We start from the raw sequence: 27,829 nt of genomic DNA, 5'->3' as shown, positions 1-27,829 counted from the left end.
GACTTCCCTGTCCAAGTTAGATCCGTAAGAAAAATTCCAAAGCCCCAGGAACCATTTGTTTTTTCCTCACCTTCCACATCAAATATTTTGGCTTTTTTTTTTTTTTTGGTGAAATGCAAGGTAGAAGCCAAGGTAAAACCAAGGTAAAAACATAGATGAGAATAAAGGGGGAGAAACTAGGATGGAAGCAAATATAACTTGCCATAAGGACTTAACGTAAAGACTTAGAATGTTGCCAAGAACAAGAATGCAATCCTTTCTCATGTGACACATTTACTGGTTGATTTCTTTTTGATGTGGTCTGATGGAGCCTGAAAGGGAACATGAGAGCCTTTCATCCAAGTTCTAGAATGTCTGGTTTTGGCTTAGGACTTCACATTCCTCTGTGATTCCCATGGATTTTCTCAGCTCCAGTAAACCCAATCTCTTTCTAGTTTTCACCAAAATCATATCTGTAGAAAGGAAAGCAGGTCTGTAGAACTGAAATGCTTAGAGAGAGCTATCAGTCCAATGTCTTTGTGGGAATAGCTTAAACTGTTGTAGGAAGAAGGCAGTTCATTATGCAGTAATGAGGAATAGAATTGGAAACATGAGATATGGGCCAGCAACCTCTTATGAGTCTGTGTTCTTTATAGATGCTCAGCTTTAAATGGCAGGATTTTATGTCTTGGACAATTATTGAAATATAGCTGTATCACTTGGTAAATACATGTTACTGCCTGAGGGCCCACCTCCTGCCTTGGATGCCCTGGCCCCTCACCCAAAAGTCTTCTCTGCTGAAAATTCAACAAGTGGGTGGTTAATGACTGGCTCAGCATGGCATCTCCTGGACCAAGTGGGAAGATCTGTTTTTGAATTTGTACCAGTTACTCAGGTTGCATTTGATCTGTGTTAAAGGTGTCTAATCTTGCTCCCGATCAGGGCCAGTCTACACTTCTTCCTCATCCTAATTCCCACTCCCTGAACAGAGTCCACACACATGGATGGATTCGCTTTACCCCAACTCCCCTTTGCTCTTCATTCTGTTAGCACTTAGCTATCATCCCAGGGCTCACCTACTGAGTCTCTTTTTTGGGGTCTAATGATGGCAGAGACTTGCTATTGATGCATTTCCCCATGTATGTCTTATACCAAATTGCTCCATATTCCTGGGAAAACTTAACATTTACAAATTGTTCATTTTCTGTTGCATTCTTAAGTCTTTCTAAACCTCACTTTTCTCATATGCAAAATGATAGAAAGCATATCTAGCTCATGAGGAAGAAAGAAAACAATGTGTGTAAAGAATTAAACCAGTGCCTGTGTATGGTGATTACAATAAATGATCGCTGCTGCTATCATGATACATGATTAATAGTTTAATATTTAAGGTTTTGAGTTTTGTGCCACCATTTCTTTCTGGTGAACCCATCATATTTTCAAAATGGTGTTATGTAGTAATGGACAATAAGAAAATGTTTATTCACTTCTTTTGTTTCTTATATTCACTTTAATTTGTAAAGAAAAGGAGAGGGGTAAATATTCATAGAAGTTTTGGGTTAAATTGAAATTAACTTAGCAGCTGACATTCATAGAAGATCAAGTAAAGTAAGACTTTAAAATATGTTCCTTTATAATGTCATATTTCAATTAAATCTCAACTAGCAATTAAAATAATTCCAAGAGTTTCAATTAAGGAGGAAGAGGATTCAAGGTACACCCTCCTTTCTGGAAGGTCAGTACAGATTCTTCTTGCACCTCTTTGTACAACACAAGGGGCATGTAAGGCACCCATTACACTTCCATGGAGGACATTATGAAAATCTAAACTACATCCAAAGTGTATTTTACTCCTAATAATTAGAACTGGATGAACAGCTAGAAAAAAAATATGAACCTGCTCAAACTAAATTGGTTCAGCTCTAACTGATCTAATGCAGTTTTCCAAAGAATAATTGATATTATATAATCGTAACTGCCAGTTTATGTCACAAAAGTGACATTTGACACTTTCCTGCTAACCAGCCTAACATCATCGATCAAAACATCACTTGTGTAATGACATTTCACCAGTCAGCTTAACATCATAAATTATGACATCACCTCTTTTATGAAAGTAGAAGATTGAAGAAAAGAGATTGGGAAGACATTCCTATTGAAAACTAGCATTCATCTTTGATTTGTGTTTTCAGAATCTTTTATACTCTAATCATGGTGCCAGAAAGCTTTTTAATAAGTGAGTATATTAGGAAAGTAAAAAAGAAAGAAAGAAAGGGAGAAAGAAATCTCATGAAATTATAGTGGAAGCCATAAAAACAAATTATACATTTTCTAGCTCCCCTTAGTTATGGTTTCACATCCCTGGATGGTGATAACAAGATTTTATTTCACAACTGAACTATGAAGTGGCCATTCTCAGAAATCCCTGGAAAACAGGAAACAGGAAAGAAAATTTGGAGTTTGGGTTTGAATTTGGAAGAGTATATTCATGTCTCACCAAACCCATTTAAAAACAATTTATATGTCAGGAAGGTTGCATATGACCTATAGGACTTCCAAAAGCTAACTACTTGTTTTTCACCTGAGGCTTATAAGTATGTGCTATAGAAAATATGACAGGAAATAGATCTTCTAAAATGGAAGTCCCTAATCCCAAAGAAGAAACATTCATTTTTACCCATCTAAAAAATTGGATTTTAAGGAAGAAAAGAGCAATTTTCCAAACTATTTACTGAACCCCTGTTAGTCCAATAGCTACATGAGTCAGAGGAGGGGAAGAAATGGGTCTCCCCTTCAGTTCTATAGTCTCCTGATGATCAAACATGAAAATTGCCATTCATGGTACTTCATTTATAAGAGCAAGTAAACAAGTATGTATAGTCTTCTCTTTATTTTACAATTTGGTAATAGAGGGATAAAGATGACGTTTCAATGGCTTAATCATCCATGGGATTCTCCAGGCAGGAATACTGGAGTGGGTTGCCATTTCCTTCTCCAGGGGATCTTCCCGACCCAGCGATTGAACCCAGTCTCCCACATTGCAGGCAGACGCTTTAACCTCTGAGCCACCAAGGAAGTCAGGTCTTTTCATAATTTTCAATAAAGTTCCCAAATAGATTATTTTAAAGTCATTTATATAATTATGTAGATCAATATCACAATAATTTGTGAAAAGGTATTCGGTTTTCTTTTTATACCTTGCAAATGAGCAGGGGAAACTGTAAGCAATATGGTAACATTCTTGACTTCCACCAGCATTGGGTTTGGGACATGCTAGAGTCATATATTTCCTTCCCAGCTAACCTGTGCTTAAAAAAGAAGGGCTATCCAAAAAATGTGTTGCCAGGCAAATCATGTTAGAACTCTCAAATCTATCTGGTACTATCTATCTATTGGTGCTTTTTAATTCTTAAGTTCCATCTTTAAATTCATTGGATTAATGGAGTTTCCCACATCAGCTAATGGTAAAACAATAAAACAAGGCAAACAAAAATTAAGGCAAAAAAAAAAAAAAGCTCCTTGCATTTGAATATCTTAACTGCTTTGCATAGAATTAACAAATTCTACCTTATCCTGAAATTAACTGTGACAGGCAAGTTCAGGTCTTGACAGTCATTGGACAAAATCCCATGATATCAGTTCACAAGGTATGCCTGCTGGCACCGTTTGGTTGGTGATCGAATACAAAAAGTACCAAAAGTTCTCATTCATCTTGAGCTGGTTCTCCGTGGATGTCTTACCCTGACAAGAGAAATTTTTAGTAGTTTTCTTAAATCTTGAGAAGATAAAGTACAAGACTGCTAAAACTCTTCCTTTGTTTATTGCTTCTGTAATTGTAGTCACATCATGAGATTTCTGTGTGTTGATTCTTAAAGGAAAAGTAACCTTTTGAGAACTTTATTGGGTTAAATGAGATAGAAACTAACTGATTGTGATAAAAAGGTAAATTACTGTTATTACTAATTATTGATGCCATTTATAATTTAAAATACCAAACATCTTCATACAGGCACACATATTTGGGTAAGGGACAGTGTTATTGATTTTATAGAATTTATAAGTTTTAGAATACATGGGAATCCATGTTGAAGAGCTATTTAGACAGTTTTGATCATTAATGAATTCAATAGCAGACTTCAGGGTGTAGGACAAATCCAAAGCTTTCAAGTAATTGTATATAAGTTGAGGCATGCTTGACCACATTGGAATGTGAATAAATCTTTGAAATTTTTTTAAGGACCAAAGTTCTGGAGAAGGAAAGATGCATCACAAAGAATAAGAAGAACTTGAAAAGCTCCGAGTGCACCTGCCTTCTTCTCCAATGAGCAAAGTATGAGTGAAGCAATTAAACACTGGCATAGAGATGTACTGGTTGCCATGAAAAGAGATCTTAAACAGCAGTGTAGAATTTTAAGCAAATCCATGTAAATTGTCAGAGCATATCTTAGTCATCTCTACAGGGGGCTGTGATTTACTTAGTCTCCTTTTCGGACTTTTTTTTTTGAAAAGTTTTGGCTATGAATATTTATGCCCAGACTCCATCTACTGACTGAATTTCCACTCTATTGGAATTATGCATCCCCATAGTGCACCCAGGAAAGGTGAGCAGTTAGAGGTGAGGAAAGAGATTTCCTGACCTTTTAGAAATAGCAAGCTACACTGGATTAAGTACAGCCTGAGTGAGGTTACTTGCCGGTTGGTGGAGTGTAATTATCTCAGAATTATCTCAGTGAAACAATTAGTGCGCAATAGTCTCAGTACCAGATCTGCCGTTGTTCTGAACTTTTGTTAAAGTGTCTCACTCCATCCCCATATTGGGCAATTTATAATTCTTACGGTAGGTGCCAGTGAAGGATGCCACAGATCCCTACTCCTGAGTGTAATCTTATTTACAGCTGGTGCTTGTTAAATGAGTTGTAGTGGGAAGATGCTAGACTTGCTGTAATGGGAGTGTTTCCTTGGTGATAAAGCATTTTCCAGACAGGTTTCCTGAACCATCAGATATGCTGCCAACAGGGAAGCCCATTCTCACTTCAGTCCTCGCGTGTGCAGGCTGAAGGTGCTGGACTTCTGGCTCTCAGTCTCCCACAGCTGGTTCTTTTAAAAGCAGAACTTTAGACAAAAGGAACACAAGCTTGAACACCTTGCAGAAGTGTACATTTTTGGAAGTCGTTTCCATTTACTCTCTGCATTCTGACAAAACTGCCTCAAGTGGAATGGGCGGGTTTATTTCACCTTGTTTATGTTTCTGACCAAACTTATAAGGTATTTTTTAGGTTAACCTACTGTCTGAACCTCAAGGATGGGTTAGTCATAAGTAGGCAGGTTGTTCAGAGAAGGCAATGGCACCCCACTCCAGTACTCTTGCTTGGAAAATCCCATAGACGGAGGAGCCTGGTGGGCTGCAGTCCATGGGGCCGCTAAGAGTCGGGCACAATTGAGCAACTTCACTTTCACTTTTCACTTCCATGCATTGGAGAAGGAAATGGTAACCCACTCCAGTGTTCTTGCCTGGAGAATCCCAGGGATGGGGGAGCCTGGTGGGCTGCCGTCTATGGGGTCGCACAGAGTTGGACAGGACTAAAGCGACTTAGCGGCAGCAGCAGCAGCAGACAGGTTGTTGTGGCTGCTGTTTAAAGGAAAAGCTGCCATTTTCCTTTACAGAAGCTTTTATGCAGCTATTTCTTTAAATAGTTAAATAAGTTAGAAATCGGTGAGAAATCCCAGTGAAATGTGGTTATTTTTCAAAATTATCTTTCATAAATCGATTACATATAAAACCTGAAGGTGGGGTTTGTGTAGAGTTAAGATAAAGGGAAGGTACTAAACGAATATTTATATTTCATAAGAACAACAGTTTCTTTTACTTAGTAGAAAGGAAACAGTATTGTCCTTGAGTAGTAAACAGATACATGCAGTTACATAAACAAGAGCGGCTTATTCTGCCACTTTAATGGAAATCAACTCATACAAAAAGATCACCCAAAAAGGTGTTGGAAGGATGGTAAATGTTTATAGTTGTCAAATAAAAAGGAACATAACATTTAAAATACCTTTTTGTTCATTTTCCCTGTCTATAACAACCTGGATATACTACAAAGTAAGTTGAGGTAGAAAGAAAAATGTCTAGAACAGGACTATTTACTAGGAAAGTCATTTATTGATATTTACTAAGTACCAAGTACTGTGTTAAGATTTCATATATTGTAACTGTCTTTTATTTTACACAACTCTTTATAAAATCATTCTGAGTCCCAGATGAGATGTCTGAGCCTCAGAGAAATCAAGAGACTTGGAAACACCATACAACCAAAGCATCATAGGGCCAAAGCATAAGCCTAGGTTCAATTAGAAAGATACAACTTCTTTTCACTCTTTTATTGATTGATAAACTTTCTGTTGAGCGATACTAACTGAAAGAGAGAGGATTCTGTTAACATTCATTATAGGGGTGCTAGAAGTTTAAGCTGATTCTAAATATAGAGTGGAAAATATTGATATGCAATAGTTTAAGGGTTATTCATAAGGCGATAGGGGATGATCAAATTCCCTGGGATAAAAAGAAGTCACACTTATATGCTCAATTAGTCTATTTAGTTTAACATTAATTATCAAGACTAATTGAAAACAACTCATTAGTCTTATAGAAGCCTTTTCAATTTCTCCTTTGTTGTTGTTCAGTCACTCAGTGAGTATAACTCTTCATGACCCCATGGACTGCAGCACACCAGGCTTCCTTGTCCTTCACCAAATGGAGCTTACTCAAACTCATGTTCTTTGAGTCGGTGATGCCATACAACTATTTCATCCTCTGCGATCTCCTTCTCCTTCTGCCTTCAATCATTCCCAGCATCAGGGTCTTTTCCAATGTGTCAGCTCTTTGCATCAGCTGGCCAAAGGATTGGAGCTTCAGCATCAGTCCTTCCAATGAATATTCACAGCTGATTTCCATTTAGGATTGACCAGTTTGATCTCCTTGTTATACAAGGCACTCTCGAGAGTCTTCTCCAACACCGCAGTTTGAAAGTATTAATTCTTCAGCACTCAGTCTTCTTTATGACCCAACTCTCACATCCACACATGACTACTAGAAAAACCATAGCTTCGGCTATACAGACCTTTGTTGGCAAAGTAATGTTTCTGCTTTTTAATATGCTGTCTAGGTTGGTCACAGCTTTTCTTCCAAGGTGCAAGCATCTTTTAATTTCATGGCTGCAGTCACTGTCTGCAGTGATTTTGGAGCCAAGAAAATAAAGTCTGTCACTGTTTGCATTGTTTCCCCACCTATTTGCCATGAAGTGATGGGACCAGATGCCATGATCTTAGTTTTTTGAATGAATTTCAAGCCAGCTCCTTCAATCTCCTCCTTCATCTTCATCAAGAGGCTCTTTAGTTTCTCTTTGCTTTCTACCATGAGGGAGGTGTCACCAGCATATCTGAGGTTATTGATATTTCCATTTCCTCCTCACTTTAACACAAAGCTTCCCTAAGTGGAGGGTGCACCTTTACTTTGTCTTACTTTTGCTTCTGATAAAACTGAAATGGAATTTCTCAGGCTAAGCTACTGCCAATACAACCTCCAAGATCAATGGTATACTAATATGCAATTGCAATATTTATACATTCTTACTTTTTGTTAGAATAAGATTTGGGCTAGTGTTTAAGTTACAACTTTTCTCACAAATTCCCTTTATTTTTTAACTGTAAAGCAGGGCAGCTGAACTTGAAATGGATGACTCTGTTAGCCTCAGCCCATGACCATCTTAGTTGGGTTGATTGCTTCCTGGCTCTAGGTTTCCCTTTGCTGATCTGTCAACAGAATGATCTAGAAAACCTCATTCAACTCTAAATTCTATCTCCACTAGAAAATTTTGCTTTTGGAAAATGTGTTACATAACTATGTAATCCAAAATATATTCATAAGTGAAAACTGAAAATCTAACCCCTTAAGGTTCAACTCTTTATCATTATGCAGAGCCCATTCCTGTTATTTTTTTTACTCTTAAATGAGCTTTGATGAGATGCACTATTTAAATTCAACACTAGCTTTCTAAATGTTTTTCAGAATGATTTTTACTTAGACAAACTGAATTAGGAATATCATTCAGCACTGGTGGTGGTGGTGTAGTCACTAAATCATGTCCAACTCTTGTGACCCCATGAACTGTAGCCCATCAAGCTCCTCTGTGCATCAGGTTTTCCAGGCAAGAATACTGGAATGGGTTGCCATTTCCTTCTACAGGGCATCTTCCCAACCCAGGGATCAAACCCTGGTCTCTCTTACTGCAGGCAGATTCTTCACCATCTGAGCTACCAGACTACCAGAGTACCACCTGAGCTACAGAGAATTCAGCACTATTCTCTTCTGAAACAAGCATTTTGAAAAAAAAAAAAATTCAAGGACACTCTGGGGTTGGCAGGCTCCTTATGTTTGTATTATGAGTTCCACCTACATGAGGAACTAGAACACATCTTCCCAGTTTGAGATGTTGACGTTTCTTCTGCTGTTCCCAACTTCTAAAGGACTCCAAATTTTATTTTGTTTATGCTCACTTTCTGGTGATCTCACTCCCACCTTATTTATACCATTTATAATGCTGATGACTCCCACATTTTTGTTTCTAGACCAAATCTCTCTGCTAACTTTTGACTATCTCATTGACATCTAACTGTTTACTGGACTTCTTCACTTGAAATCTGTTATGGGTTGACTCATCCCCCCAAAACGATCTGTTGGAGCACTAAACCCTAGTACCTCCGGATGTGACCTTGTTTTGAAGTAAAGTTTTTACAGAGGTCATCAAGTTAAAATGAGGTCATTATGCTGGACTCTAATCCAATATGACTGGTTCCCTCTGGGAAAAAAAAGGAAATTTAGACACAGAAATAGACACACACACAGAGTGAATGATGTGAAGACACACAAGGAGAAGATGGCCATGTGACTGGAATGATGCATCGACAAGTCAAAGAACACCAAATGTTGCTGGCAAACGCCAGAAGCTCAGAGAGGAAATAAAGGATCCCTTCCCAGAGCCATTACAGAAAGTATGCCAATGTCTTGATTCAGATTTCTAGCCTCCATATGTGTGAGAAAATAAATTGCAATTGTTTGAAGCTACTCACTGTTGGGTATTTTTTTGTAGCAGCCTTGAAAATTAATACAGTTGCCCAATGAACATCTCAGACTTAAAGTGCTCCAAACAGAGTTCCCGCCCCATCCCCTCCCCTGCTGCTTCTCCCCTTTTCTATCCATGGGCGCTCTATTTTTCTGGTGGTTCAAAACTCTTTAGAATTATCCTTCCTTCTTATTATTAATGTGTAGTTGACATATGATATCATGTGTTTCAGGTGTACAGCTCAGTAAATCAACATTTAGATACATTAAAAAACCATCACCACAGTAAGTCTAGTTACCATCTGTCACACATGAAGTTATTACAATAGTATTGATTATATTCCCTACATCCTTGTGATTTGTTTATTTCTTAACTGGTTACATGTACCTCTTTATTCCTTTCACCTAGTTTTGCTCAACATTCCTCCTTCTGGTAACTGCTAGATTATTCTCTGTATCTATGAGTCTATTTCTGATTTGTTTTGCTCGTTCATATGCTTTTTTTAGATTGCACGTAAATGAAATCCACATAAGTGAAATTCACATAAGTGAAATAATAGTGTTTGTCCTTCTTTGCCTGAATCATTTCACTTAGCATAATACTCTCTAGGCCCATGTCCATGTTGTTGCAAATTCCAATAGTGTAGTATTTTTTGTGGCTGAACACTATTCCATTGTATATAAATAGGTAGATAGGCCCCATATTCTTTACCTGTTCATCTTTTTCTAAAAGGGTTCTTTCGAATTGTACTTAAGGAACCATGTGCTATTTATTTATTGGCCGTCCTGGCTCTTCACTGCTGCACGCTGGCCTTCTGTAGCAGTGGCAAGCGGGGGCTACTCTCTAGTTGTGCTGCACAGTCTTCTCATTTTGGTGGCTTCTCTATTTGCAAAGCATGGGTGCTAGGTCACATGGCTTCAGTGGTTTCAGCACACAGAATCAATAGTTTCAGTATGCAGGCTCTAGAGTTGGGCTTCAGTTGTCGTGGTGCATGGACTTAGTTTCCCCTTGGCTGTGAAATCTTCCAGGACTGGGGATCCAACCCATGCCCTCTGCATTGGCAGGAAGAACCACTACACAACTTGGGAAGTCCTTGCATTCATCTTCTGATGAACACTGTCTCTGTGCTAAAATTCAGAGCAAGTGAGTCTGTGTATGACTCCTTCAAGAAAGGAATCTCAGTTTTCCTCAGCCCTCTGGTTCCCCCATTGATTTTCAGAGCCAGACATTATGGGGGCTTGTCTTCTCAGTGCAGGTGCCCTGGACTGGGAAGACTAATATGGGGCTTGGACCCTTTACTCCTTGGAGAGGACCTCTCAGGCTGTGATTTACCTCTCACTTACAGCCTTGTCTTAGTTCTCCATACCCATACCTCTGACTGGCGCATAGACAGTACATAGTGAACATATGCTAAATTTTTAAAAAGTAGTAAAAGTGGGTTAAATATAGTGAACTATTAAGTTTCTAGAGAACTTTGTGAGTACAGTAAGAGACACTAGATATCTTTTCTTGGATAAACTCTTCAAATTGCATCCATGCTACAGAACTAGTGTTGGATGAATAAAGACGACCATTACAACAAACACACCTCCACCTGTTCTTCCCTGCTACTGATACTTACTAAAACCCTAAGGATAAGAGCATAGGGGAAAACCAGAAATGAATGCTACTCAATATTTCTGGGTTTAATGGATTTCTTGCATGATGTTTGAATGAATGGATGATGAGCTGTCAGCATTCAGAGTGCTCACAGTGATCAGAAACCTATCAGTCCACCAACATACCAAAGGTCAGTTTTTCTAGGAAAACTCCCTTGATCATCCCAGCTCACATCTATCTCTTTTTATGATTTTATTCCCAACAGGCTAAAGAATACTCTTACTTGATTCTATTACTTCTCTACATGCAAATCTTCCTTTCAGTCTTACTGCACACTTCTGAAGAAGAAGAACCTCACCACCTATCTATAGAGTATCTTCCATCATACCTAGCATAGAGCTATATCCATTTGGAAAGGGATAAAATTTGAGGGGAAAAAATGGACCATATTAGCAGTTAATGAGGGAATCAATTAGATGGGTCCCACAGAGGAGATAGAGTCTTCACAGGGATAAGCCTTAGACAAGGCATTTGGAAGGTCTGCTCGCCAAGACTCTCTGATTAGAGGTCATTAGCTCTATGGAGAAAGCAGTGAATACCAATCAAATCACTCTGAGGAGAGCTAAGTCTGTCCACCTTTTCCTCCTATTTTAGGGTGATTAGTAAGAATAGAGGGACCTGCCTTCAGCACACTTACTCTTAGAGGTACTCTGTAGGAGACTATAATTTATGGTTCTGGAATAAAGTTGGGTAGATATTACTCTCCTAGGTGATTTTTCATTATAGATAGAGCCAGCTTCATTTGGACAATACTATCAACTATAACTCTAGCTCTAATGAACTTCTCTTTTTGGCTTCAGGCTATATACACTTATAGAAATTTCCTAAAATCCTTCCTGGGAGAAGATATCTATTGGCAAATGCCTACTTGAAGATAATTTGAGTTATTATCAAATCAAACTTAAGTGACGTATGCTATTTAATTTTTCACCCTTAGTTCTGTATTTTCTCTTGCTATTCTTCATTTAATCCATTTTTTTAAAATAAAAATAATATTACACTTTTAGAAATTATAAACAAAATACATGTTTATTTATGCTTGCATAAAATGTTTAAGTAATAAAGGAATTATTTAAGAGTCCTATTTAGCTGGAATCTTTCTAAACAATTTCTACCTTTAATATGTAACTATATATTTACCTGATGCACAGTGGTTGTAGGGCTTCCCTGGTAGCTCAGCTGATAAAGAATCTGCCTGCAGTGCAGAAGACCCTGGTTCAATTCCTGGGTCAGGAAGATCCTGTGGAGAAGGGATAAGCTACCCACTGCAGTATTCTTGGGCTTTTCTGGTGGCTAAAATGGTAAAGAATCTGCCTACAATGTAGGAGATCTGGGTTCAACCCCTGGGTTAGGTAGATCTCCTGGAGGAGGGCATGGCAACCCACTCCAGTATTCTTGCCTGGAGAATCCCCATGGACAGAGGGGCCTGGTGGGCTACACCCAGGCCACCAACATGCTGGGCTGGATGAAGCATAAGGTGGACTCAAGATTGTGGGGAGAAATATCAGCAACCTCAGATATGCAGATGACACCACCCTTATGGCAGAAAGTAAAGAAGAACTAAAGAGCCACTTGATGAAAGTGAAAGAGGAGAGTGAAAAAGGTGGTTCAAAACTCAACATTCAGAAAACTAAGATCATGGCATCTGGTCTCATCACTTCACGGCAAATAGATGGGGAAACAATGGAAACAGTGACAGACTTTATTTTCTTGGGCTCCAAAATCAATGCAGATGGTGACTGCAGCCATGCAATTAAAAGATGCTTGCTCTTTGGAAGAAAAGCTATGACCAACCTAGACAGCATATTAAAAAGCAGAAACATTACTTTGCCAACACAGGTCCATCTGTTCAAAGCCATGGTTTTTCCAGTAGTCATGTATGGATGTGAATGTTGGCCCATAAAGAAGGCTGAGCACTGAAGAACTGATGCTTTCAAACTGTGGTGCTGGAGAAGACTCTTGAGAGTCCCTTGGACTGCAATGAGATCCAACCAGTCCACCCTAAAGGAGATCAGTCCTGAATATTCATTGAAGTGGCTGATGCTGAAGCTGAACTCCAATACTTTGGCCACCTGATGCGAAAAACTGACTCCTTGGAAAAGGCCCTGATGCTGGGAAAGATTGAAGGCAGGAGGAGAAGGGGACGACAGAGGATGAGATGGTTGGATAGCATCACCGACTCGATGGACATGAGTTTGAGCAATCTCCAGGAGTTGGTGGTGGACAGGGAAGTCTGGCATGCTGCAGTCCATGGGGTTACAAAGAGTCAGACACAACCAAGTGACTGAACTGAAATGGAAAGACATACCATGGTCATAAACTGAAAGACACGATATTATTAAGGTGAAAATTTTCCCAAACCTACCTATAGATTCAATACAATCCAAATCAAATCCCACCAGAATTTTGTAAAAATCAGTTGACTGATTCTCAAAATCATACAGAAATGCAGGGTACCTAAAATAGCCCAGACAACATGGAAAAGATAAAGCTGAAGAATTTACAGTGCCTAACTTCAAGATTTATTCAAAAGCTAGAGTGTTTGTGACGTTGACATCAACATATACAAACAAGGCATTGGAAAATAATTGAGAAAAAAGAAACAGATTTATGCATATAAGTCAATAATTTTCAACAAAAGTATAAAAGGCTATTCAATAGAGAAAGGATAACATTTTCAACAAATAGTGTCAGAACAATTGTATATCCATTTAAAAAATCTTTGATCAATATAATTTACTGTAAACAAATATTAACTTAAAATGGATCATGCATCTAAATGTAAAATCTAAAATTTCTAATGAAAGAAAATAGGAAAAACACCTTTGTGAATTAGGTTGGACAGGATTTCCTAGATGTAACACCAAAATATAATTCATTAAACAAAAATTTGATAAATTAGGATTCATTGCAATAAGAAATTCTTCTCTTTGGCGGACACTGTAAATGAAAAGATAAGACACACTATGATAAAATATTTGCAAATCACATATCTGATACAGAACTTGTATCCACAATATAAAAAGAATTCTACAATAAATTCTATTCAAATTCTACAATAAAAAATGTCAAATGAATACTCAATAAGAACGAGCAACAGACTTAACAGACACTTTAGCAAAGAAGATATGGATGACAAAACATATGAAAATGCTCAACATCATTATTCATTAGAGAAATGCAAATTCAAGCCACAAATCATCTTACCTTTTAAGATAAGTAAGTAAGTAAGTGCTAGTCGCCCAGTTGGGCCCGACTCTTTGCGACCCCATGGACTGCAGCCCACAAGGCTCTTCTGTCCATGAGATTTCCCAGGCAAGAATACTGGAATGGGTTGCCATTTCTTTCTCCAGAGGATCTTCCCGACCGAGGGATCAAACCCAGGTTTCCTGCACTGCAGGCAGATTCTTTACCGACTGAACTACAAGGTAAGCCCCAACCTTTTAAGATGGATAATGTTAAAAAGACAGATCTTGCCAAATGTTGGCAAATATGTGAAGCAACTGGAATTCTCATATACTCCTGGTGGAAATGTAAACTTGCACAACCACTGTAGAAAAGAGTTTGCTGGTTTCTTAAAAAGTTAAACATTCCCCCTTTCACCTGACCCAGCCTTGTCATTCCTACACATATATCAAGAGAAATGAAAGCATATGACTAGACAAAGACTTCTACATGAGCGTTCACAGCAGTTGTAATTGCAAAAACTGGAAACACAAGTGTCTATCATCAGGAGAAGGAATCAACAATTTGAGAAATAGTACTGAACAATAAAGAATAATGAACCATGCAACAACATGGATGAATCAGAAAATAATTATGCTGAATGAGAGAAGCTAAAGGAAAAAAGAAAAAAAGAATACACCCTGTATGTTTCCATTCACATAAAATTCTAGAAAATATAAACTGATCTATAGTGACAGGAGCATATCAGTAGTTTTCTGGGAGTTGATGGGGGATAGGCTGGGAGGAGGGCTGAAGAGTGGTGAGATGAGAAATTAGGAAGGAACACAAGGAAACTTTTTGGAGTAACAAATATTCGTTATCCTGATTATGATAATGATTTCACAGGTGTATATATGTCAAAAATCATCATATTATATGATTTGAATATATGCATTTTATTTTGTCACTTACATCCCAATAAAGCTGTTAACATTTTTAAAAGGTGTTTAACTAGAGGAGTAGAAAGTCCAATTCATTCAGTAAAAATTGATTGGATTTTAACTATTGATCAGGTTTTTTAAAACAGGAAATTTAGAATAATTATCTAGACTGATTAAATGCAGATAAATGTGAAGTTGAAGAAACCAGAAAAGGAATAACTAAATAAAAAAGTATAGCCTCTGCAGTTAAAAGGATAGAGGTTCAGATCTAGGCTCTTCCACTTAATGCCTATGTGACCTTTGGAAAGTTGACTAACCTCTCTGAGTTCTGTTACTTCATCTGCAGAAGAAAGAGGCATATATCTGAAAGTCATCATGATGTTTAGAAATCATGTACACAAAGTATCTGGTGTAAAACCCTTAAAAGAGAGCAGGTATTAATTACATTTGTGAACAAATAAGAAATATATTGTTGGTCAGACATAAGGTTGTAGAGGCCAAAATCAGGGAAAGGAGAGAAAGTAAAAGATGTAAAATACCTTGTTGTTGCTCAATTGCTAAGTGTTGTCCGACTCTTTGTGACCCTATGGACTGTAGTACATCAGACTTCCCTGTCCTTCACTATCTCCCAGAGTCTGCTCACACTCAAGTCCATTGAATCGGTGATGCCATCCAACCAGCTCATCCTCTGTCATCCCCTTCTCCTACTGCCTTCAATCTTTCCTAATATCAGGGTCTTTTCTAATGACTCAGCTCTTTGCATCAGGTGGGCAAAGTATTGGAGCTTCATCTTCAACATCAGTCCTTCCAATGAATATTCAGGGTTGATTCCTTTAGGATTGACTGGTTTGATCTCCTTGCTGTCCAAGGGACTCTCAAGAGTCTTCTCCAGCACCACAATTCAAAAGCATCAATTCTTCGGCACTCAGCTTTCTTTGTAGTCCAAAATACTTTTGAGTTTTTTTTTTTCTTTTTCTAATTTTATTTTACTTTTAAACTTTACATAATTGTATTAGTTTTGCCAAATATCAAAATGAATCCGCCACAGGTATACATGTGTTCCCCATCCTGAACCCTCCTCCCTCCTCCCTCCTCCCTCCCCATACCATCCCTCTGGGTCGTCCCAGTGCACTAGCCCCAAGCATCCAGTATCGTGCATCGAACCTGGACTGGCAACTCGTTTCTTACATGATATTTTACATGTTTCAATGCCATTCTCCCAAATCTTCCCACCCTCTCCCTCTCCCACAAAGTCCATAAGACTGTTCTATACATCAGTGTCTCTTTTGCTGTCTCGTACACCGGGTTATTGTTACCATCTTTCTAAATTCCATGTATATGCGTTAGTATACTGTATTTATGTTTTTCCTTCTGGCCTACTTCACTCTGTATAATAGGCTCCGGTTTCATCCACCTCATTAGAACTGATTCAAATGTATTCTTTTTACATTTTATATAAAAAGACAAGAGGTTGTGACGAGTTTGGTTTTGGAAACACGGGAAAGGCAAGTATCAATTACTAGAAGAATGATAGGTCCATCACCAGAAGTTTTTCTAGTAATCAGGGGGAAGGCTCAAGATCTATAGGAGGATGATTAGAATAGTATAGACTAGATTATCCACACAGATAGATCCTCGAAGTGTTGGATGCAAGTCTGAAGTTGAGTCTAATATATGCTATTGATAATTAGAAATCCCCCTGGCTTCAAGCCTCACCAGCTTCTGTGTTCCTGCAAGGGCTATCACAGCTCCAAGATCCAGCATTGACTAGAGTGGGCATCTCTGGGAAGGTGCTTCCCTGCTGCAGCTGCTGGAGACCAGAAATACCACATTTTACGGCTGCCATGGCAACCACCGGCAACTGTGAGTAAGCACTGCACTGGGAGGAGCGGGGTGCCAGGAAAAGGTCCTACCTCTCTCCTGCTTTCTGACCACCCCGTGGTGCCTCTACTGCCCAAGTTAACAGAAAACCAGCTATTGAGAAAGCCGAGGGAAGTGAGAGTTTGCTGATCCTCAGCCCTGGCAGCACAGAGCAGAATATTAAAGGGGACAGACAGGTAAATAACCAGCACAGCATCTATAGGAGTCACTGCAGAGAGAGAACAGGGATGAAGCTAGAAATTGCAGCAGTGGAGAAAGAGAAATGGTTAGAAAGAAGTGAACCAGAAAAATTAAGTGTCCCAAAAGTCCAATGAAGAGAGAATTTGAAAAGGCAGACATTCAAATGTATCCACTGCCAGAGAGAAGGCAAGTTCTAAGAGAAGGCCACTGGGTTTGACGATTAGCAGTCCTACTTACCTTGAAAATCCAGTGTTAGTTTCTCAACTAGATTTGCAGGAGCAGATGCCAGATTTCGTAAAAGGATCAATTTCAGGATATAAGATGGTAAGCATAAACTGCTCATCGTTAAGTTTAGCACGAAGTGTGAGAAGTCAACTGACTTATACATCTTTCTCAGAAACTGTACTCTAATAGGGTGTGCAACCTTCTGCATTTGTCTAGAACTTTTGCAGATTTAGCTTGGAAAGCTCCTGGTCCCAGGACCCCTCAGTTCCAAGCAAGCTGAGATGGCTGGTGACCGTGACCCTGTCCTTGACCTAGGCCGTGACCTGCCCTAGAGAATGTGCTCAAATGAGCTATGTTCAGACTTCCACAAAGGATGTGGAATATTTGGTTACATATAAGTTCTAATGCATTTCCAGAATAACCATTGTTTTGCTCCCTGGTTCACTAATAGTGCAGTCATTCCACTTGACTTTAAATGTGATTCTTCTTCATCCAGGTCTCACCCTCTTTAGTCTGTCTACTGCCTGCAATGACATCCCAAGAGAAACATTCTCCTACTTGGCTTTTTTCAAGCTCAACATTTTCACGACACCCCAGTTAATTAATATCTGCCCTGGGTCAGCCTGGAGGGAAACACATTGAGCTTGGAGATTTCCATTTGAACATTGAACCCTAGGAAGGAGCAAGGCAAATTTATACCAGTGGATCTAATTGCTAGAAAAGTAATTCTGCAAAGATGGAAATCAGCTGAAAGATTAACACTGCTCTACACCAGCTTGAGTGCCCTGGCTAACAGAGAGAAAATAATGTTTCAATTAAATGAAAGGATACTGAATTAGGTAGAATACTCAGGAGACCGGTAATGGAGTCCAGAGCCTTTCACCTCCAGGTCACCATCAGCAATCTGGTCCAGGGCAACTCTAGACCATAGTTTTGAGGGGCTGATGGCTCACCCCAGCCCTTACTGTCTGCAGCACTTGATGAACTGGTTTCCCAAAGCACCTGCATCAGCCTCACAGGTCACTGTGGTTCACTGAAGATGTAAGAGGAAGCAAAGCCCCTCTTTGGAGGGGAGAGGCTGACCCTGAGGGTAGCCAAGGGCCACTACAGGGAAATTAGGATGGGGAGATAATTCAAGATGGGGAGCCACACAGAGAGGGGGACTTATATTTCAGTTCACACTGGAGGCAGTTAACCATTTCATCTGAATTTAGAGTTGAAATAGAAGTGAAAGTGGTGATGATGAGTTTGCTTTTTGTGTATGTTGGGAGGGAGTGGCAAGGGATGAGATTTGCATTTAGAAGTCAAAACTTCACTAGAGGACAGAACACAAGCAAAACTGAGTCATGAAATCACTTGTTATCACCCATTTAACTATGTCCCAAGGCTTATCTTATTTCACAAAATATTACCATAGATGGATAAAGTCCAATATGAGGAGATTAGCTTAATTCCTGATGCCAGTGTAACAAAAGTCCTCCCCCATAATGGAACCCATATGTCAGCTGAGGTCTCTGGGTCCTTCACATTCCAGATAAGACTGTCTCAAACTTTATATTCCATATTTTATGGGAATCTAAAAAGTCCCCAAGATTTCTGCAAATTCTCAGAGGCTGCCTCTGAATCAAAACTCCTGCATTTCTTAAACATGTTCAGTGGACAGTTTATCCTACCAATCTGGGCCTGCTGTATTCGAGAAGAGCTAAGCGAGAAACAGCTTTTTCCTTCATCTTTTATGATTATTGTGTTAATATGCACAGAAACTCCGTTCAAAAATGGGATACGGGGTGTGGATGGGGCGGAAGCTGTTTCTATCATAGTAACATAGACCACAAATGGATGCGGCCCCTGATTTTTAAAGTCTGAGAACATCCTACCGTAGGGACATTCTCCTGGCCCCGTCACTCAGACTGTTACTATCCAGCTGACTTTCTCTTTTCCCCTTGACCCTTAAGAGTGCCCCGGAAACCCTACATTCTTATTTCCTTCACATTTCTTCCCTCAGCGTCTCTGGGACTGCTTTATTGAGCCTCTTGGCAAGGCAAAAGGGCTTCTAAGTCAGGAATCTGCCCTGTAGAGGATGTGATCTGGGTTTTAAGAAACACTTTTTTCCCTTCCCATTACAGAATTATACCAAAGAACTATATCAACAAGAGACAAAATTCTAATTCAAAAAGATACTCACACCCCTGTGTTTATAGGAGCACAAATTACAATGGTCAAGACATGGAAACAACCTAACTGCTCATTAGTAGATCAATGGATAAAGATGTGGTGTACACACACACACACACACACACACACACACACACTGGAATACTACTCCATCATAGGAAAGAATGAAATAATGCCATTTGCAGCAACATGGATGAACCTAGAGATTATGTCTCATACTAAATGAAATAAGTCAAAGACAAATATCACTTATATGTAGAATCTAAAACATGACATAGATTATCTTATGCATGAAACAGAAGTAGACTCACAGACACAGAGAACAGACTTGTAGTTGCCAAGCGAGTAAGGGAACGTGAAGGGGTGGATTGGGAGTTTGAGGTTAAGAGACGCAAACTATTATATACAGAATGAATGGATAACAATTTCCTACTGGATAGCACAGGGAACTTTATTCAGTACCCCATGATAAATCATAATGGAAAAGAATATGAAAAATAATATATATATATATACATACATACATACATATAACGGAATCACTTTGCTGTACTAACATGACATTGTAAATCAACTATACGTCAATAAAATAATTTCTAAATTTTTAAAAGCCTGAGGAAAGGAACTTCCCAGTTCAGCTCAATTCTTAGGACATAAAACAGAAATACATAAATGTAGTAACAGTCAAATACATTGGCAGATTGAGTTCCCCCAAGGAGGATGTATGACTAGAATTTTGGCACTTTGAAGAAGAATTCCATGCAATCCTGAGCAGGGATTGCTGTGACCATGTTACTAGACATGAGTGACCCTACAGTAATTCCAAATTGATGAACCAAAGCTTTAATAAACACGGTTTGGGGACATTTGGCTTGAGAGGGACTGCTTAGGGTTGAGTGTCTTGCAATGTGTTTCTGATGGTGGAGTGAGGGGAGACTCGTTACTTCACTAGAGAATGCAGGTTTATCATCACTGGCTGTTGGAAAAATCTATAAGCTTCAGTGCTGTTTTCTAAAAGTATAGCAGTTATCAGTATACAGTCTTTCACTTTCCTATTAAATGCTATAGCAATGTGTTCTTTAAGTATAAGATACTGTTGAAAATACCTACATTCTCCTCTAACTCAAAGCTTCATTTTATAGATAAGTAAACTGAGACCCTAAGAGGCTGATGGGCCTGGGGCAAGCAAAGGGAGCTTTTCTCCCTGTATGCCCATGTTACCATCCCCCGAGGTCTCATGCATTAAAGCCTTGTAGATTTATAAGAGCAAAAATGATTTATGGATCCTGGGGAATGACAACAAGGAGAATTTTTTAAACATATGTTTAAGTATCCTGTGCCCTTGATTTGATGGGAGATGTAACAGAGCAGGGGTAAGTTGACCTATAGATCATTGGGATGATCCAGCTGAGCCAAATAAGACAGCTTTTCATTAGCTGGGTACTTTGGAGTAGCTGGGATACTTTTATTCTGGTAATGGAGAGATAGATATGGCCTCTGGGAACACTTCTTGGAAATTGTACTTTCTCCAGATGCTCAATTTGGGTGTGGGACAGATTGGCTTCGAGGCCAAGAGCAACAAACATTACCACAATCCCACTGGTCAGAGAGCTGAGGCTCTTCAAAGGTCTGGAGGCTTGCCACGAGACCCTTGGGTTTTTGTCATCAGTCTGTACAGCGACCTTAAAATTCTTAGGACAGCAATAGCCATCAAAGCTGATGGTCAATAGAGCCTGCAGAGGCAGAAGTGAGCCATGGCTCTTGAGCTCTGGTAGTTAACATCCCTCTCCAGACACTCACTCCATCAGGTTCCAAGATCCAAGACAGGCACTAAGTAAGGTCAGTCATTTACCTAATGATTTCCTAGCACTAAGCGGGAGGTAATGAAGTCCCTCCTGCCTCGGGCTGCCACATTTACTGGTAGAAACTAGTGGTATAGAAAATATCTGGGAGTATTTTTAAGTATGTGATCTGATCCTGATAAGTGGTTATCTCAGTAAAGTCATCTAATATTGAGTTTATTGAATCTTTTCAAAAGCACATTTGGAAGTGGGGAGGGTGAGTAATACACGACATCAGAAATCTATTATAGGGCAAATATAAACATCAGCCTCAGTAGTAAATATGTATGAAGGTCCACACATTGGAATATAGTATATTGGAATATTAAAATATAATAATGGAGAGTGTAGACAATTCTTACCCACATCTGTATGGCAAGTCTGTAGGGAAATAGAGTATATGCAAATCAGTAAAAAATAAATAAATAAATAACCTCTATGTGAAGTAAAATACATACTCACAAAACATGTCATTCTAGTGTCAAAAAATTTCATCAGATAATTGCCCTCTTCTTTGTCTGACTTTTCATATACATCAAACCCTCACTTATGGTATGTTGGCACTTGCCTTAATCTGGATAAATCTGAATTCCAGAATTTGTTGGAAACAAAGCTGTTTTGCTAGTTTTAAGAATGTACTTACCTGTGTATTTCAGTGAACTCTCTTGCAACTTGCTTTTAAATTGAGGTAACACTGGCTCACATTGTTATACATTTCATGCGTACACACTATATTTTGACTTCTGTATACATTATAGAACATTCACCAATAATTTAGTTTCCATCTGTTACCATACAGTTAAGCCTTTCCTTAAGCCCCCTTCCTCTCTGGTAATCACTACTCTGTTTTCTTTATCTATGTGTTTGTGTTTGGTTAAGTTTGTTCAGTTATTTTTTTATTCCATGTATGAATGAAATCATATGATATTTGTATTTCTCCTCTGACTTATTTAACTTAGCCTAATACCTTCAAGGTCTATCATGCTGTCACAAATGGCAAGATGTCATTCTTTTATCTGGATGAATAATATTCCAAATGTATATATATAGAGAGAGGGAGGGAGACAGAGACAGAGAAAGAGAGAGAATTATTTAAATACCCAGAAGTGGAATAACTGGACCACATGATAGTTCTAATCTTTTATTTGAGGAACCTCCATACTATTTTCACATTGACTGCACCAATTTTCATTCTTACCAACAATGATGGTTTCCTTCTATCCACATCCTCTCCAAAATGTATTAATTCTTGCCTTTTTGATAATAGCCATTCTAATGGCATGAGGCTATTATCTCACTGTGGTTTTGATTTGCATTTCCCAAAGAATTAGTAATGTTGTATATCTTTTCATGTGCCTGTTGACCATCTACATAGCTTCTTTGGAAAACTGTCTATTCAGATCCTCTTCCCATTTCTTAATTGGGTTATTCATATTTTGTTGTTGAGTTATTTGAGTCTTTTATATGTTTTGGACTTTAACCTCTTTCTGGATATATGACTTGCAAATATCTTCCCTCATTTAATAGGTTATTCTTTTGTTTTATTCAGAGTTTTCTTTGTTGTGCAGAAACTTTTTGGTCTCATGTAGTCCTATTTGTTTATTTTTGCTTGTTTCTTTTGCCTGAGGAGACATATCCAGCAAGACATTACATGATTTATGTCAAAGAGTGTACTGACGTGACATACTGCTAGGATTCTTGTGGTTTTATTCTTACATTTAAGTCTTCAATCCATTTTGATTCCATTTTTGCATATGGTATTAGAAAGTGGTCCAATATCATCCTTTTGTCTGTAGCTGTCCAGTGTTTTTTTTGTTGTTGTTGTTGTTGTTTTTTGTACAAAAACCACGTATTATCCCCCCCCCCCCTCACAAAATCGGGTGGCTGTATTACAGGAACAAAACCAGATCAAAGACATAAAAAGAAAAAGTCACCACTTATACTGAAACACAACAGTGTTAAGAATTCAGGTATTCTGTAGAATTATTACCAGCATAGTTAAAATATTTCCACCTAGATCTTTTAAATTTGAAAGTGATCACATTAAAGACCTGAGGTTGCAAGAGACCACAGTATGAACCTGAATTCCATTTTCCTTTAAAGACCTCAGTGGAAAAGGTATTTGGAATGAGTTTCCTTTGGGAAAGACTGGCGGGAAAATACAGAAAACCCTGGCCATTGTCGAAAGGCACTGGAATTTTTCTGGAGTCAAAAGCAATGGAATTAAACTCCAGTAGGAGCAAGCTCATTTTCACTCCAAGCGCCTGGAATAAACTCACTAAAGGAACAAGGTCTCCTTGGTTCCAGTACTCTGATGGTGACCAGGGCCACCTGCTTAGAGGTAACACCTGAGGGTTTGAAAGGCAAATCTTAAGATGCCCACTGTTGCAGCCAGCATCCACCCCCCTGGGAGTGGCCCCACCCCTCCTGGTATGCCTCCAATCCCAGGAAACATCTTAGGACCCCGGGTACCCCTCACGGCACCTAACGGCATGTATCCCCCTCCGCCGCAGCAGCAGCCACCACCTCCAGCACCTGCAGACGGAGGCCCTCCGTCTCCCGCTCCTGGCCCACCAGCCTCGGCTGCACCCTAGCCCGAAAGACACAGGGGACGTCCGCGCCTAGCACCCCCAGCTGGAGTGGGGATGACAAGACTTGCGTTCCTCCGCTTCCTTGGGTTTCTTTCAGGAGTTTTCTTCTCACAGCCCCAAGCACGCACCCTGAATTGTCCCCATTCCTCCCCGCCTCCGTATTCTGAAGCCTGCTGTGTTAGGTCCTCCTCCAGTACTCAAGGGGGAAGCCTGAGGTGCCAGTGTGCCCGGTCACCCTGAAATACCTGGCGTCTCCCTGACCCGCGGTGGGGTATGCTGACAGTGTATCTGCAGGTCCTGTCACGTTAGTGCTCTATGTCTGTATCAGTTTTTGCTCTCCTGCAATTTTGTTCTGTTTTTGCTTTGTCTTACGCGTGTATGGATAATGCTTTATAATCATTATCACTTTTCGTTTTTTTTTTCTTTTGTCCAGTGTTTTTAATTTCTCCTTGAATTTCTTCATTGACCCAATGCTTGTTTAGTAGCATGCTGTAATAATCTCCACATATTTGTGATTTTTTAAGCTTTCTTCATGTAGTTGATTTCTAGTTTTATATCATTATAATCTAAATTTAAAAATTAGTTGTTCATCCTTACATATGAATTTATATGATGATGATTCCAGCCATTTTATAATCTAAATTCTTAATTTTCTTCTCATTAATATAAAAATAGACATTGGCCTATTTCCTAACCAAAGATATACCCATTGCACTGAGTTTTCTACTCTTCTCCCCTGCTTTCATTGCACTTCTAGTGGTTTTTATCTTTCTACTTGACTTACTTTTTTCTTGTTTGTTTGTTTTGTTATTTTTCAGGAACATCTTAAAATTGAACTAAGATGATTTAAATGAAGAATGTCAAAGCCAATTTTGGATTGACTGGAAATAGTTGAAGATTTGATAGATATGATGTAATAAGAGTTCTCCCCCACAAAGAACATGCGTTTTTTCCAATTGATCTCATTATGAAGATGGCACAACTTCTATATAATTGACGTATTTTATAGGCAGGATGGTGAGTTGAACTGAAGGACTAACTGCTTTCATCACTGTCAAGTCACCACAGATGTTCTGCTGAAAAAAGAGAAATAGCCTTGCTGAATTGGTTTGAGGCAGAGACTAATAGGCAATTAGGGCTTGGTCTGGTCTGATGGCCTGGTGTAGCGAATGCTGGGAACCAGTGTGTTGTAGTACTGAATGCCCAACAAATGAAATGGTTGCATCACTCTTCTTAGGCTGCTCATTGAACTCCAGCATCTACCAGAAGCCAAGGGAGAAAAGACCACTTATTGCTAAAGATCACAAACTTTTAGCAAACATTAATGTGCAAGTTGGAGAAGGCAATGGCACCCCACTCCAGTACTCTTGCCTGGAAAATCCCATGGACTGAGGAGCCTGGTGGGCTGAAGTCCATGGGGTTGCTAAGAGTCGGACATGACTGAGCGACTTCACTTTCGCTTCTCACTTTCATGCATTGGAGAAGGAAATGGCAACCCACTCCAATGTTCTTGCCTGGAGAATCCCAGGGACAGGGGAGCCTGGTGGGCTACCATCTATGGGGTCACACAGAGTCAGACACGACTGAAGTGACTTAGCAGCAGCAGCAGCAGCAGCAATGTGCAAGTGTGATGGAAAATTGTGTCTAATGAGTTCACCTAAAACAGAGCTCCTATTTCACAAACATAAAGGATATTTCATTCACCTCAAAGTCTGAAAAGACTATGGGGCTTAGACCCAGAAGATCTGCATCAGGTCTGGCCCCGCCAATAGATAGCTGTGCAACTCCTGATTTGGTAGCGTCTACATCTCCAGAAGTTGCATCCATGAAGTGGCTCCAATGGTAAAGAACCCGACTGCCAATGCAGGAGACATAAGAGATGCAGGTTCAATCCCTGGGTCGGGAAGATCCCTGGAGGAGGGCGTGGCAATCCATTCCAGTATTCTTGCCTGGAAAATCCCATGGACAGAGGAGCCTAGTGGGCTACAGTCCATGGGGTCACAGAGTCAGACACTACTGAAGCAACTCACCACACACCATGTACATCTCCAGGAGTTGCATCCATGGTACAACTACTGGGAGAGGGAAGGCATTAGTGCCTGGGAGGTAGAAGCCTTTGATTTCCCTTTTTGGTTGTTGGTCTGTCAGAAAAAAAGATGTTCATCATCCTGAACCCTCCCTTGTGCCTCCCTTTTTCTCAATTTCAGCCCTCTCAAATCTTTCCTCTGCTATCCATAAACACAGAATTCTAAAGTGAGAGGCTTTCAGGATATATTGTACTAATACATCATCAACATTGTCATTATGATGTATTAACACAATGCATCATCATAGACCTGTCAAAGCTGTGATTTATGACTCAAAAGTGTTGTGGTGTAGCAAGGCAGCAGGGACTTCATTGACTGAATGCTTGTTTATTTTTACACTTAAGGGCTTTGAAAGTAAGTTTCACACTACTTTTCCAAAAAGAAGAATTAGGGGAAGACTTTGAAAGGAAGACTCCATTGCAAAACACTGAAGGGGCCAATGGGTCACACTCAAGATATATAAAGGTTTGTGTTTTCCCAGACCACTTTGAATTCAAAATCAGACTTCCACACTCCAACTCATTTGGTTCCCACTGGAAGAATCTAGCTTTTCCATGCCTTTCCACCCCTCTATTTGAACTCCCTTCAGTTAAGTGTGTGAGGTATGGTAGGAAAGGTATACATTAGAGGCTTTCTTTTACTGCCAAAAGTAATAAGGATAGTGTTATATTTTATGAGAGTAATTAATGTAATTTTGCAGGGAAAATCTGCTAGCTGTAATGCCAGCTAGGGGCTGGCATTACACATTTTCTTTCTGAGCATTAAGTTCTTTCATAATGTCCTTCTCAGAGTATTAAGCACATACTGCATGAACCACATACACCATTGAGCATGGTGCCAAGAGAAAGACAGAAGAGTTAGGTGGAGCCATTGCAAAGAAAGAAAAAGATATAAGAAGGGAATTAAAGCCAGCTAAGGAGAAATATACAGAGACTCCCCTGTAGCTCAAATGGTAAAGATTCGCCTGTGAGGCAGGAGATCAGGGTTCAGTCCCTGGGTTGGGAAGTTCCTCTGGAGAAGGGATTGGCAATCCACTCCAGTATTCTTGCCCGGAGAATTCCATGGACAGAGAAGTCTGGTGGGCTACAGTCTGTGGGGTCGCAAAGAGTCGGACACGACTGAGTGACTAACACACAAGGAGAAATATTGTATCACTCGAATTATAATAGCCCCTTGAAAATGACTGAGATGGAAGAAGATTCATCAGAAAACGCTTCTGGAAAAGATGAGTCATTGAGCAAAGTCCTATGTTAAGGAAGAGATGAGAAGGATGTCTGATTGTTTCCAACTCTAGGATAACAGTTCTTTCCAGAATATAGTCATTCCTTGGCATCTGTGGTGAGTTGATTCCAGGACCCACGTGGATACCCAAATCCATGAATGCTCAAGTTCCCTACATAAAATGGTGGAGTGCAATTGGCGATTGGAATTGGCATCTGTACACTTTCCCCTACTTATTCCCCAGAGCCTGGTTTCTTAAGAGCTTAAAAGATATTAAAGCTGGAGTCTAAAAAGTTGGTTTGACTGAGGCCCCTTTTAGCCTCCTCTGTAGAGCTCACCTTCACCTTTCAATTTGTCTAGCCAGCAGCATTATCACTTTCACAAGTAGCAAAATCTTTAATTATCAGAAAGGTAGAAAGTGCCTTTGGCCAAGTATTTTTATTGGATGCAAGGAACTTAGGCCCAGCCCCCAAACTGGCAGATCAGAGTGAATGTCACCTTAAGGATATCTGTACACTATGACACAATTTTTCTTATTGCAAAAAAAAAAGAAAAAAAGTGCTTAATGAAATTACAGCCAGGCCTGGTTTATCCAGGCTTATTCATCCCCATGTCTGGGGAGCCGGAAATGTAACTAGCAAAGAATTCACTAGCAGGAGAGGCAGGGAATTTGCCAAGAGTTTGTTAATCTAAGGGTTTATTTTTTTTATCCAAATGTAAAGGGAGTTTGCAAACTGATTCAGATTAACCAGGTCAAGTTGTATA

At 39.4% G+C, this 27,829-nt stretch overlaps 1 long non-coding RNA gene across 1 annotated transcript in view; it reads right to left on the bottom strand.

Annotated features, from left to right (window-relative positions):
* Nucleotides 1-11,801: 11,801 nt before the first annotated feature.
* Nucleotides 11,802-27,829, bottom strand: part of LOC133257225 (uncharacterized) — a 51,016-nt gene continuing 34,988 nt past the window's right edge. The window contains exon 3 of the long non-coding RNA XR_009739461.1: nt 11,802-13,697. This is a non-coding gene — a long non-coding RNA (uncharacterized LOC133257225). The remainder of the gene's footprint in view (nt 13,698-27,829) is intronic.

Source organism: Bos javanicus, chromosome 11, assembly GCF_032452875.1.
Source record: "Bos javanicus breed banteng chromosome 11, ARS-OSU_banteng_1.0, whole genome shotgun sequence".
Classification (NCBI taxonomy): domain Eukaryota; kingdom Metazoa; phylum Chordata; class Mammalia; order Artiodactyla; family Bovidae; genus Bos; species Bos javanicus.
This window is presented reverse-complemented; position numbering and strand designations above follow the sequence as displayed.